The sequence below is a fragment of the Penaeus japonicus genome, unplaced genomic scaffold (genome assembly GCF_977035675.1).
Source record: "Penaeus japonicus unplaced genomic scaffold, GWHDUDI00000001_assembly GWHDUDI00000003, whole genome shotgun sequence".
Classification (NCBI taxonomy): Eukaryota; Metazoa; Arthropoda; class Malacostraca; order Decapoda; family Penaeidae; genus Penaeus; species Penaeus japonicus.
In genome coordinates, this window is record NW_028234405.1 from 3,007,031 (window position 1) to 3,022,030 (window position 15,000).

The 15,000-nt window shown below is 46.8% G+C and overlaps 1 protein-coding gene and 1 long non-coding RNA gene across 2 annotated transcripts in view; both read right to left on the reverse strand.

Annotated features, from left to right (window-relative positions):
- Positions 1-15,000, reverse strand: part of LOC122246173 (Rap GTPase activating protein 1) — a gene marked incomplete at its 5' end in the record, with an annotated part of 657,887 nt that overhangs the window by 145,170 nt on the left and 497,717 nt on the right.
- On the reverse strand, positions 5,008-14,922 carry LOC147472084 (uncharacterized). Its single transcript, XR_015192524.1, has 2 exons — positions 14,503-14,922; positions 5,008-5,319 (listed from the first exon to the last, which is right to left on the reverse strand). It is a non-coding gene; the product is annotated as an uncharacterized LOC147472084 (long non-coding RNA).

Genomic DNA, 15,000 nt, shown 5'->3' on the forward strand with positions numbered 1-15,000 from the left:
AGAGGGAGAGAGGGAGGGAGGGAGAGAGGAGGGGAGAGAGAGAGAGAGAGAGAGAGAGAGAGAGAGAGAGAGAGAGAGAGAGAGAGAGAGAGAGAGAGAGAGAGAGAGAGAGAGAGAGAGAGAGGGAGAGAGGAGAGAGAGAGGGAGAGGGAGAGAGAGGGAGAGAGGAGAGAGAGAGAGAGAGAGAGAGAGAGAGAGAGAGAGAGAGAGAGAGAGAGAGAGAGAGAGAGAGAGAGAGAGAGAGAGAGAGAGAGAGAGAGAGAGAGAGAGAGAGAATGACCCCACAACTTGACTTGAACTCTTCCTTCTCCGGTCCTGTCAACTCAGATTCGCTTCATATCCGGCTAACCACTTCAAGTGCGTTGAAAGGAGACGACCACGAAAGAGTAAACATCTGCTTCTAAACAGCAGGTACAACAAGGTGGATCTCTTGGTGAAGCAACTCATTTGCTCTTGCTCTTGCTCTCTCCCTTTCCCTCTCCCTACCCTTCTCCCTCTCTCTCCCCTACTGCTTTCATTATGACTACCTACAAGCCTTCGTTGTTTGCACTACTATCTCCCTCTCCTTCTCATCCCCTCTCGGCCGACCGCCCTCCCTCCCTCCCTCTTCCCCTCCTCCCTCTCCCCCTCCTCCCCCTGCATAAGGCTTGACCTCTGCCCCCCCCCCCACCCTAACCTTGCATTGATCGTGTTGCACGGGAGCCAACCAAGAAACAAACGAGGTATTGCTATGTTACGGAGGTGGTGTTCATCAGCCTAGACGTCCTGACCCCCTGACCCCCCCCCACGCCCCCCAATCAAGGGAGATACTACCCAGTCCCAATTCCCTTGACATCCTGTGATGAGGAAATCCATTCACTAGAGAGAGGGAGAGAGGGAGAGAGGGAGAGAGGGAGAGAGAGAGAGAGAGAGAGAGAGAGAGAGAGAGAGAGAGAGAGAGAGAGAGAGAGAGAGAGAGAGAGAGAGAGAGAGAGAGAGAGAGAGAGAGAGAGGGAGGGTGGGGGGGGGGGGAGAGAGAGAGAGAGAGAGAGAGAGAGAGAGAGAGAGAGAGAGAGAGAGAGAGAGAGAGAGAGAGAGAGGAGAGAGAGAGAGAGAGAGAGGAGAAAGAGAGAGAGAGAGAGAGGAGAGAGAGAGAGAGAGAGAGAGAGAGAGAGAGAGAGAGAGAGAGAGAGAGAGAGAGAGAGAGAGAGAGAGAGAGAGAGAGAGTCAGACAGACAGAAAGATGAAAATCAGGAGAGAGAAAAAAATCAAATAAACGCCATACATATACAAGAGAGATGCAAGTATACGAGGATGTAAGAAAAAAAAAATATATATATAAACCCGTCACTGAAGAAAAATAACACGCCCCCTCTCACCTTGGCTAGACACATTTATAACTCGATTGGGCGCACAATTCAAACCCCATTAAGCTGATCTATCACCTATTGTAAAGAAGACTAACAAAACAAAGCTCAAGGCCCCACCCCCCATCCTCCTACCCCCACTCACAATAACCCCCGCCACCCTTTTGCACCCCCCCCCCCCTGGAACTGATGAAACACCGGAACTGCGAGTGCAATACTTCTTTTTGTTAAGGTAGACATCAACTTGTCACCCACGAGCCGATTATGATAATGGTTTCGGCTTCGCTACGCCCTGTATGTCTCCCCTCCTCTCCCCTCCCTCCTCCTTCTCCTCCTTCCCTTTTCCAGCTCTATCTTCAATGCCTCCGGTCTTCGTCTTCCTTCACCCTCATCTTCCTTCTCCCCTCCTTTCCTCTCTCATATCTTTTCCCACCCTCCCCTTCCTTCCCTATTTCCCCTCCCTCCCCCCTTCCCTCTCATCCCTACCCTCCTTCCCCTTCCTTCCGTACTTCCCCTCCTTCACTCTTTCTCCTCCCCCCCATCCCTCCCATTCTTCCATTCTTCCCCCTGCCCCCCCCCTTCCCTCCCATTCTTCCCTCTGCCCCCCCCTTCCCTCCCATTCTTCCCCCTGCCCCCCCCCCTTCCCTCCCATTCTTCCCCCTGCCCCCCCACCCCCCCTATCCTCCCCCACCCTCGTCGCCAAGGCACGAGGACCACTATCGTCTTAAATACGACGCCTAACGGGCCGAGGACCATAAAGGCAGAAATGAAAAAATTCCGCGGCGGACGAGTTCGAACGGACGCGACATCATCCATGAACGTCGACCAGACGAAAAAAAAGAAAGAAAAAGAAAAAAAAGAAAGAAAGAAAGAAAGAAAGAAAAAAAGGAGTGTACACCCGCTCTCCTGAGAAGAAGACCTGTCAGACAGACCCGAGATTTGTGCAGCGTCATTCTCGTCTCATGCAGCTTCACCGACACTGCGCGAGCACGGCGGAACGAGACCAATGGGCGTCGGCGATGTCCTCTATTTTTTTTTCTTTTCTATTTCTATTTCCATCGGCCCCTCAATAGAGCATAATCTATTACGAACTCAAAGCCCGCCCACACACGATCTGCTATTAACTAGAATCGCGCCCAAACACAATTTACTTCTAATTCAAACCCCGCCCACACACAATCTACTTCCAACTCAAATCCCGCCCTCACAGAAACTACTTCCAACTCAAATCACGCCCACACAGAAACTACTTCCAACTCAAACCCCGCCCTCACACAATCTACTAATAACTCAAATCCCGACCACTTACACATTATTATTTTTTCTTCCAATTCACCTCCCTATTTCCCCCTCCTCCCCTCCCTTTTTTTGCAAACGCCTCGTAAACATTCCCTATTTTGCTGCACCTGAAATACAACATCCTGCCTGCCTGCCTGCCTGCCTGCTTGCCTGCCTGCTTGCCTCGGTGGAAACTAAACTCGTCAAACTATAAGAATAGCTACTACTTTCCTGTTCCCTTTCTTTCTTTATTTCTCTCTTTATTTCTTTCTATTTCTTAAAGAACATTACCGAGCAACATCCCCAAAACAAAATCCTGTTTGGTGATTATCCGACTCACCCCCCAACCCCAACCCCAACCCCAACCCCACCCCCCATCCCCCAATCCACCTTCAATAAGAATAAAAATGGGATTTTGATTCATATGTTCATTCTGTGATAAGCTTGCAATATATAGCTTTTCCGTGATGGCGCAACGAACGGCTACCGGACTGGCTTGCAACGTCACCTTGCAATATATAAATAACCATTTAGGGCGGATATTGCGGGAAGAAAGGAACCGGATAAGAAGGATGAGGATGGTGGTGGTGATGATGATGGTGGTGGTGGTGATGGTGATGATGATGGTGGAAGTGATGGTGGTGGTAGTGGTGGTAGTGATGATGGTGATGATGGTAGTGGTGGTGGTGATGGCGATGGTGGTGATGGTGATGATGGTGGTGGTGATGGTGATGATGGTGGTGGTGATAATGATGATGAAGGCGATGATGGTGGTGGTGGTGATTGTGATGATGGTGATGATGGTGGTGGTGATGGTGATGATGAGGATGGTGGTGGTGATGATGGTGTTGGTGGTGATGATGATGATGGCGATGATGATGATGGTGGTGGTGGTGATGATGGCGATGGTGGTGGTAGTGATGATGGCGATGATGATGATGGTGGTGATGATGATGATCATGATGATGATGATGATGGTGATGGTAATGATAGTGATTGTGATGATGATAGTGAAACGCAATGTACAGAAGGAGTCGGAATAATTTAATAAAAAAACAAACAGAATAAATGGATAGAAATGAAGCGAGGGGAAAGACGGACAGGTAGGGTGGGGTGGGGGGGTGAGGGTGAGGGTAGAAAGAAGGAAACGACCTACATGTTAGGGAGGGGAACACCCATGGCGTGGGTGGTAGATTAGATGAGGAGGAGGAGGGGAGCAGAGGGAAGGGAAACGAGGGAGAGGGGAGAGGGGAGAGGGGAGAGGGAGGGGTGATGCTGGGGTATCATTAACATCCCTTGGGCGAGGGATTAGTCAGGTGCGGTGCCCGATTAGGACGGCAGGTCACTGACAAGACCTTGGATGTTGGGGAGGGGAGGAGGGGAGGGGAGGAGGGGAGGGAAGGAGGGAGGGAGGGAGGGAGGGAAGGATAGAGAGAGGGAGGGAGGGAAGGATAGAGAGAGGGAGGGAGGGAGGGAGGGAGGGACGGAGGGAGGTAGGGAGGGAGGGAGGGAGGGAAGGAGGGAGGAGACAGAAGGAGGAGGAAGAGGAGAAGAAGAAAAAGGGAAATAAGAAGAAAGAAAGAGAAGCAGAAGAAAAAAAAAGAAGATGAGGGAGAAGAAGAATAAAATAAAGATGAGGGAGAAGAAGAAGAAGAAGAAAAAAAAAAGAAGATGAGAGAAGAGAAGAAGAAGAAGAAGAAGAAACAAGAAGAAAAAGAAGAAAAAGAAAGAAAACGGAGAAAAAGACGGAGACGAAGGAGGGGAGATAAGGAAGAGCGACTGAGGCTGAAGGCCAAGCGCGTGGCTGTGGGTGGTACAAAATCCGGCGTCCTCATTACAAAGCTAGTTACCAAGTTACGATATAATCTTCCGAGATACTTAATGATACTTCTGATTAAAGGAAAATCTATATTCATGGAGAAAATCGCAGATGAACCACTTCGTTAACGATTCGTAAACCAAAAAAAAATAAAATAAAAATATAAAAATAAAAGCCAAGGGCTTAAAAAAAAAGACGGAGATTAATTAATCTGTTAAATTACGAGGGAAACCGCACCTGACGTTCAAGATCAAACTCCTGTAAAAATAAAATCTTTGCTTGTTAACTAAATAAACAACTTCTCGGGTTTACTCTGATCCTATAACTAAAAATATTTGCAATCAATTTTCGTCCGCTTTAGAAAACAAGCATTTTTTTTTACTCTCCTAAAGGGTAAACTATAATAATTTTACTAAAAAAACATAAAAATGTAAATTACTTACCCTCTGTTTTTGTTGACGTCTGTGTTGTTGTTGTTGTTGTTTTTGTTTTTCTCGTTCATCACATGTATACTAGTCCGAATTTTGCTTGTGTTCTCTTTATTATTATCCGTTAAGAGCACCATCTTGGCAGGAGTTTTATTTATTTTTGGAGATGACTAGAGATATAAAAATATATATATATTCGAAAAAAACAACAACTAATATCTTATTGTTGTTGTTTTTTGCTTCACTTGTTCGTGTCTCATACCAGCAGCATTCACATGGCGGAAACGTGTTAATTTTTTTTTATATAATAAAGTCTCACACAAGATACACTTTCAGATCGCAAGAAGTCAAGTCGTATCTGTTTTGTTCACATGGTCTCTACGCGAATCACTTTTATACGTAATATCTTAGCCAGATACATAAAAGAGATTCCTACTAAGTGTGTTTCCTGTAAAATAATAAAATAAAATCACCGTAAATATAACTATCAGTAGATACTTAGAGGAAAAACAATGACGCAAAAAAAAAAGTAATAAAAAAATATATAATAATATATATGTGTATAAGTATTATATATATATATATATATATATATATATATATATTATATATATATATATATATATATATATATATATATATATATATAATAAGATACGAAAGGTCGCGACATTCCTCTGCTCTCGAAAGGTGATATGACATGACAGAGGCATGTGTTCTCCTGCCTCCCCTTCTTCCTCGACACGGCCATTCTCAAGTGTCGAGGAAGTCTAACGAAAAAGGGGAAAGAGAAGGAGACGAAAGGACGAAAAAGGAAAGATTCGTTCTTTTAACCGGTGTCAGAAGGTCAATGAGGCCCCCGAGAGAGAGAGAGAGAGAGAGATAATTCTTTCTTTTCTTTCAGTCACATTTATTCTTCATGTGGACTTCCTGCTTCTCGTCTTCTTCCTCTTCTCCTCGTGTTTCCAGTTCACGTGGCGGGGTAGGCTTCTCTCTCTCGGTTTCCTCCTGGTCCTTGCCCCCCCCCCTCTTCCTTCTTGTCTTCTCTTGTCTCCTATCGTCTTCTCTTCTCTTCTTATCTCTCCTATTCACTTATTTCTCTTCTCATCTCTCCTATTCCCTTCTCTTCTCTTCTCTTCTCTGCCCTCCTCTTCTCACCTCTTCTCAACTCTTCTTACCTCTCCTCTCCTCCTCCCTGTCTAGGCCTATCACTTTCCTTGTATTGCATTACATCTAACTTTCAATCTTGCTTGCTGTCTCTTCTCTCACAGACTCTTGCCTCTATTTGTTTTAATGTCAACTTCTTCTCTTTCCTTGTGGAGTGTCATGCAATTTCTTCACATTTCACATTATCCAGTTTCTTTTATCTCCACATACCCCACACCCCCTCTAAATTCTTCCTCTCTCCCTCCCCCCTTTTCGCTCATCTCCCCCACCATCCATCCCCCCCTCCCACCAAACTCTCATCACCACCCTCTCATCCTCCTCTGTCTTCCCCTCCATCCATATTTCCTCCACGCTTCCTTCCTTCACCCCCTCTTCACCCCCTCTCTCCCGTTCCTTCACCCCCTCGTTCCTTCAAGACCTCAAAGCCGCCGTCAGTCAGCACGAGCGACCTGGGTGAAGTGAGGGATTCCTGCGACACTAGTTTAGTATGGAGGCGGATGAGTGAGGGAAAGAGGGAGTGAGGGAGAGGGAGAGGGAGTGAGGGAGAGAGAGAGGAAGAACATGGAAATAGAGTAAAACGAGATAAACGGAGGCAATAAACAAAAAAGACTAAGACAAGACAGAGAGCGAGAAAACGAGAAAGAAAGAAAAAAAAAGAAGAGGAAGAGATAAAAAAAAATTAAAAAAAACACGAGCGAGAAAGAGAAAGAGAAAGAGAGCGAGAGAGAGAGAACGAGAATCCAAGAGCTACATATTTACAACAAATGAGAAACTCCAAATACAGACGAACAGCAAAAAAACGAACACAACGGAACAAGCACTCGGAAGGAGCATGACGAGGACCACCTGCCCTCATGGGGGGGGGGGGGGGGGCACGAGGGGAAGAGAAGGGCGGGAGGGAGGAGAGAAGAGGAGAAGTGGGAGGGGGGGGGGCGAGGGGTGCAGGAGGAATGTGGCTACTGTTACCAAGGGGAGGAAAGATGGGACAGATGGAGAAATATGTTACATAGGAAGTGAGGGAGGGAGAGAGAGAGAGAGAGAGAGAGAGAGAGAGAGAGAGAGAGAGAGAGAGAGAGAGAGAGAGAGAGAGAGAGAGAGAGAGAGAGAGAGAGAGATGGAAAGGGGATAAAGGATAAAAAACGAGGAATATAAAATGAAAAAGACTTAAGAGTGACACGAAGGAGAGGGGAAAAAACAAGGAACAAGAGAAGGAAGGGAAAACAAAACCAAAACTAAGAAGGGACAGGAAAAAGCGGAGAGCAAAAACTAAGAATAACAAGAGAAAGAAGGAAAAGGGGAAAAAAGAACAGAGGAAAGGGAGAAAAACACACAAAAAACGACACTAACAGCAGGAAAGACGACATAAAGGAAACGACAATTACGGAGAGGAAGCAGAGCAAACAAGACGAAAGCAGTGGCAGTTGGAGCGAATTGAAAGAGAAAGAAAGAGAGAGAGAAAAAAAAAGTATAAGAAAGAATGAATGAGAGGGAGGGTGAAGAGGGGCACACACTCCAGACGCGAGACTGAGAGAATGAAAGGGAATGAAAGGGCACTGAAGAGAAAGGCAGTAAAGATACGGACAAAGCGGAAAACGAGAGGTCGAACTTCTCAATGGAAATTCAAAGAAACAAAATCATGCAAGAGGCATCAATAATCAATCAACGGAGGCTCCTCAAAGCGAGATCGAGCACAAAAGAAGTACGAGAAATGAAAAAAAATGGAGATAAAGACATTAAAAGTAAGAGCCATGATAATAAATATGGACAAGAGAAGTATGGGAAATTTTTAAAAAATAAAAAAAGGGTTAAGACAAGGAGCGTACAAGAAAAAAATGATGCAAAGTAAGAATATAAAACTTTCAATAAAACGACGTTAAGCCGGAAAAAGGGAAAGGAAGGACGGCGATAATATCCACCGTTGCCAAGTGTTCAAAATTGCTGACAAGGAGATAGAAAAAAAAGGAAGAGGAGTAGGAGTAGGAATAGGAGGAGGAGGAGGAGGAAGAGGAGGAGAAGGAAGAAGAAGAGGGGGGAGGAGGAGGAGGAGGAGGAGGAGGAGGAGGAGGAGGAGGAGGAGGAGGAGGAGGAGGAAGAGGAGGAGAAGGAGGAAGAGGAGGGGGGAGGAGGGGGGAGGAGGAGGAGGAGGAGGAGGAAGAGGAGGAGGAAGAGGAGGAAGAGGAGGAGGAGGAAGAGGAGGAAGAGGAGTAAGAGGAGGAGGAGGAGAAGGAGGAAGAGGAGGAGGAGAAAGAGGAAGAGGAGAAAGAGGAAGAGGAGTAAGAGGAGGAGGAGGAGGAGGAAGCAGAAGATGCAGAAGATGAAGAAGAGGAGGGTAAGGGGGGTGGGGTGGTCGACGAAATAATAAGAGCCAAAATTCGAGGCGATTTCATCTTGAGCCCAATTTTTGTTTCTTTTTTTTCTTCTTTCCCGTCTTTTGTTTCGAGATGACACCAGACAACTGAAGAAAAGGACACCGCTGTGATTGTAGGATTTCGAGGAAAACGCCCCAGGAATTTTCGGACACGAGTTTAGCCTAAAAATGTCTCGAGATTAAGAAAAATGATTTCTATCGATTTCTTTTTCTCCTTTTTGACTCCCTCCCCCCCCCTCTATCCCCTTCCCTTTCCCTCTCCCTCTCCCTCTCCCTATTTTTATCTTTCTCAGTCTCCATCCCTCTGCCTCTCTATCCCTCAACCTCCTTCCATCAGTCTCTCCCTCTCCCTCCACTCATCCTTCATCTCGCCCTCTCCCTCAAACATTTATTTTCCTTAACCTTGTTTATCTTGCTGCCGACCTTTCGGACACAAGTTTTCCACACCTCGATTCCACTGTCAAAGCACAGGCACAGCGGCTCTTTCTCTCTCTCTCTCTCTCTCTCTCTCTCTCTCTCTCTCTCTCTCTCTCTCTCTCTCTCTCTCTCTCTCTCTCTCTCCCTCTCCCTCTCCCTCCCCCTCTCCCACTCTCTCCCCCTCCCTCTCCCTCTCTCTTCCTCTCACTCTCCCTCCCCCTCTCACTCACCCATTCATCCAAACACTGCTCTGTACCCCAAACGCCCGCGCCTCCGCTCCGCCCGCCCTCAGCCCGCCCTCAGCCCGCCCTCAGACCCACCGCCCGAGCATCCAGGGCGCGTCGCAGCACGAGGGCGCCCGGACGCGTGTGTCTGAGCTTCGGCCCTGATCCCTGGGGCGCACGAAACATCCCCGGTATTCGAAAGTGGCGAGACGTCGCCAAGATGCTATTGTGATGCAGCCAGCGATAACTCCGTGCACCCCCCCTACCCGCCCACCCACCCACCCACCCACTCACTCACCCACTTACCTACCTATCCTACCCTCCTACTCCCTCTTCCTCCATACTCCATCTTTCTTATTCGACTTCTTTTGATCTAGTTCTTCCCTTTATTTATTTATTTATTTATTCTCTACATTTCTTTTAATTCTACCTCGTTTTACTTCTCTTTCCTAACCTTATTCTTTATCCATATCTATATTCTTTAATCCATCAATTTATTGCCTGTCACCCTTATCCTTTAAGCTTTCCCACACACACACAAACACACACACACACACACACACACACACACACACACACACACTCTCTCTCTCTCTCTCTCTCTCCTTTCTCTCTCTCCTTAACCCCGTCATTCTCATGCACCTTCGCACTTTATCTTGCCAAATAAGAACAAAATGTATGCGGCCCGAATAACGATGCGTTTTCTATCACTGACATTATTTAAGCTAAGATTCCCAGGTCATCGATTTGTGACACGCACGCACACACGCGGGTAGAGTAGTATGGATACACACGGTCACACACACGCACGCACACACACACACTTTCTTTGTCTTTGCCTCTCTCTTTCTTTTATCTCACCTCGTCCACCTGATTTGTTTCTTTCGTCTTTCATTTTTTCGTCACTTTCGCTTTCTTTCTTTCTTCCTTTCTTTCTTTCTCTCTTTCTATCTATCTCTTTCTCCCCCGCCACAGAAATATCCACACCTAACACATACACGCGCGCACGCACACACACACACGCACACGTACACGTAAACACACGCACGTACACACGCACACGTAAACACACACACACACACACACACACACACACACACACACACACAAAAGGCACCCGCAATATGGCACTTATTTCCCCGGGGCAAAATGGTCTCCAGTTTCCTCTGGGGACACCTGTAAAGTGACGCGTTGGGAGGGACGGTCCCGCCTCCCCAACCCTTGTTCACACCGCTCCACCAAAACACAGACACAGACACACACATATACATACACATACACACACACGCACAGACAGACAGACACATACACACAAACAGACAGACACACACATACACATACACAGACAGACACACACATACACATACACACACACAGACAGACACATACTCAGGCACACACTTAGATAGATACACACATTTTTTTTTAGATACACACACACACACACGGCATGAACTAAAATGACAATAAAACAAAAATATAATAACAAATACTTTCAACTCGGTGCATCTTCGACGCCGCTTTATCCGAGAGTATATATATATAACCCTTTGACTAAATCAGATTTTTCTTCGCTGAATAACACGAATTTTCGGAAGGGGTTGTGAGGCGGCAGGGGATCGGTAGGGGATCGGCAGGGGATCGGCTGGGGTAAACACCAGATCTTTATGACAGATGTAACACGAGAAACCATCTCTCCCTGTACCTCCCGCCCCCACCCAGCCAGTGTAAGGTTCACACATCAAGTCTCATGTGCGTGTGACTCGTCGACACGGACACACACGTACACACGCACACTCACTCGCATACTTACTCACACACACACACACACACACACAAACACACACACTCACTCACTCACTCACACACACACACACACACACTCACGAAACTCATTCCCCTCCTACCTCCTCCCTTCGTGACTCACAATGAATAACGAAGTCATGTTTCGCTTCGCTTTCAGATGCACTTTCCTCCATCTCCTGGGTGGAAAATGACGTAAAGCGTATATCAAATTCCAATATCTTATGCGTGTGAGTGATAGGAGTCAGGTGAAGACGTGCAATGCCTCCCCCACCCTCCCCCCTCTACACCCACACTCACGCCCCCTCCTCCCCCTTACCCTTCCCTTCCCTTCCCCCCTCCTCCTCCTCCTCCTCCTCCTCCTCCTCCTCCTCCTCCTCCTCCTCCTCCTCCTCCTCCTCCTCCTCCGTCTTCCTCTCCCTCCTTCCCTCACGATTACATTCACCAATACCTCAAAGTTACACAACTGTGACCAAACTGCACCGCAAGACGACGCAGAAAAAGTCCTTGTTCTCTACTTGAGACATCGGAAAGATATTCGGATATTCAGATAACAGATTCTGCAATCGGGAATATACCACGCGTACCCTAAAGCATTTAGGAACATTTAAGCAAGTTACTCAAACTCAAACTCTCTCTCTCTCTCTCTCTCTCTCTCTCTCTCTCTCTCTCTCTCTCTCTCTCTCTCTCTCTCTTAATAAAATACATTATGATTCATCCATATATATTTACAAAAATAAAAACTCTAAAACACAGGGTCATTTACACACGCACACGCACGCACGCACACACACACACACACACACACACACACACACATCTACACATTGTCCCAAGTCCCTATCCCCCTTAGCCCTCCCCCCCACCTCCCCACCCCCCACCCGCCCACACGACACCCTAGGAGCATAGGGTGTGAGGGCTTCTCCTTACACGCTCGTCGCCACTTTCCCATGGCTGGCCCCGACCACTGGGTTTCCTGTCCCTGTGGCCGCCCTGGGAACTGCTAATTAAGTTAAACATCTTTGTGTTTCGCCTAATTTAAGGAGGCCGATGATGACGTGGTCGTGATGGATTGAAAGATTTCGCACATATTTGGACTCTCGTTTTTTTTTTTTTTTTTTTTTTTTTTTTTGGTCTTGACTTCTTGGCGACTTTAAATCAAGTTCATTATTCATAGATGCAAAATCGGTCATGGGTTTTTGCACTTCCCGTCGTTGAATAACAAGCATCAGATGAAGGAGAAGAAGAAGATGAAGGAGAAGAAGAAGAAGAACGAGAACGAGAACGAGAACAAAAAGAAGAAGGAGATGATGATGAAAAAAAGAGAGTAGCGATACACAACCGTGATGAGCGATATCATGAATAAAACGACCATCAAGATGCAGCAAATTGGACTTGTACCTCGTTGCACCGCCCGAATGCAAGGACGCAACCCGGAGGCGCTATTTTGATATTCCGACTAAGCACAATCATTGTCATCGTGCAACTTGATAGAACAAAGGCTTAATTAATGTTGAAACATCCTTCCGGTTCAATAATAACGCCGGCACACTATAATGCGATTAGAACAGTGCCACGCGGATGGAGAGGAGGAGGCTGCTGGCTGGGAGTACAAGCGTATGAGAGAGGGGGAAGGATGGAGGGAAAGAGGAGAAGGAGAGAGATACATTGATAGATACATACGTTCATACGTAAATATATTTGCATAGAGAGCGGGATGGCATGGATAGGAAGGAGGGAGGGGAGGGAGGAGAGGGGAGAGAGGAGAGAGAGGAGAGAGAGAGAGAGAGAGAGAGAGAGAGAGAGAGAGAGAGAGAGAGAGAGAGAGAGAGAGAGAGAGAGAGAGAGAGAGAGAGAGAGAGAGAGAGAGAGAGAGAGAGAGAGAGAGAGAGAGAGAGACTTTCGGAGCGGTATCAAATAACACCCCCAGAGCCTACCACCCCCTCCCCTCCCCCCCTGGGTGTAGGGGCTCAGGTTCAACAACAAAACATACGGGTTTACCACCATTCATAATTTTCGGAGATCCAGGGGTGAGTAAGGATGAAGGGTGAGGGAGGGGGAGGAAGGAGGAGAAAGGGGGTAAGGTAGGGAGGGGGGGAGGAGGACCATCTTGCAATCACCCCAAACTTGATTGCACGGCGCGGGTGAATGCTAATCTCCGATCAAGTTTGCCTTGTTAACTCAACGCATGAAGTCCAATTTACACGCAAACTTCAATCGAATACATGAACTGCGATGAACATTTAGCGAGACCTCCCCCCCCCTTTCACACCCCCTTCTCATCACTCACGAAGCGCGGGCGGTGGATTCTACACATTCTTTACTCGAAGCTCAACACTTAAAATCAAGTTAAAAGAGTTTGCATTTAATTAAAATCGCATCAATATTTCCCAATAGTCAAAAACCCCAAAATCATGAGTTTGTTTCCCTTCTAGACACAAACTGTTACATAAATCATGCACTCGTCTCCACATCTCAAAACAGGAAGTACAGATCCAGTAACCACGACAGGAGTTGCAGTTCTTCTTACTACTCTTATCAATAACAAAAATAATGCAAAGACCAACAACAACACACACACAAAAAAAAACACCTAAACGAACAACCACAATCACAAATAAGAGAAAAGTCCCTCTCATCAGTGACAGCTAATCTCCTGCCATGTAGCAAAGTCACACGCCCCTTCGGGTCTTAGCCATCAAGAGCGACACGGGATCTGCTTGTCCATTCCGAATTTCCCACGAAAGCACATTAGTCAGCCCGGGTTCTGCTTGCATATCGCATTTCCTATCGCCCGCCCGTCGTAATTCTGGTCGGGCGATTTGCTTAAGCGTGTCACGTGCTGCTTTTAGTCAATGAATCAGCCATTGCACATTTCCTTTTGCCATTGATACTTCAAGTTGCAACGACACGCTACCGTCAGCATGTGATTTCCGAGGAGAGCATTGTCACCAATAGAAGAAAACACCATTGAGAACATTATTGTAAAAAAAACAAACAATATATTCATTTGATATTTAAGCTGACACAGGTCACATGGAGGGTTCAAGCGAGACCTGGGCTCTGAGTACCTAATTCAAGTCCTCCTCGAAAAAACTGACCACACTATCACTCCCATCTAATCACCACACTCACACACACACCACACCCGTTATCGTCACCATCTCGGGACATAATCACGTTCTGTTTAGTGGCGAGCGGAGAGGAGGAGGAGGAGGAAGAGGAGTGGGGGTGGGGGGGGGAGGGTGTTCATTCATCAAAGAGTCCTTCATTCATCTCGATTTCCTGCAAGTATGGCTCGGTTGCAGACGACTCCTCAAGACATTCATTAAGTCCTGCCCCCTTCCTCGCACTCCGACACGCCGTCCTTAATAAACACACTCCTCGGAATCCACGAACGAAATATTTTTCTTCTCCGCTCTCCGAACCTCTTCATCAATCAAAAACACACTCCGATCAAGAACAAAAATCCCCGAGGGGGGGACGCTGTCCAGTCCACACGAGAGAAATACAAAAATAAAAAAAAAACACCAAAACAAAACAAAACAAAAAAATAAAAATAGTTATTCCATCGGCCAAGAACACCGTCAAGTATCACAAAACACGTCTCGATCTCGGAGTATCGCGAGCCTCGACTCCGCGATGTACACACCAGGTAAGCGAGCGTGGAGGAGCGCACAGGTCCCACATCCACACCCCACACTCGCCAAGGAACAACTGAGCCATATTCCCAAATTTCTCGGCCGAACATCCACCCCGCTCCCGACCGCGCCGTTGCCGGTTAGTCCTTTCTTTTGCCCTATTAATTCCAATGGGTTCTTAAAGACCCTTTCCCCATTTTTCCTTCACTCGGAAAGGTTTGAAATACATCGCCGTGGTGACTCCAACGGGTAATCAAATCGTAGCGTTTTTATTTTAGTTTCGTTTCGAAGGACAGGACTGGAGCGTGAGAGATAGATGTCTACTTCGAGACGGCGAATTCACGGTCGCGATTCGGATCCAGTCCCAGGATCAACCGAGGGCGGAATTTCGGTTCGCTCTCATGGCTAATTTCAACAGATTTATGGTCATTGCTGAATCCTACTCGGTGAACTATGGTGGATAATGTATTTTTTTTTCATAACATTGGTTATCATCATTATCATCACTA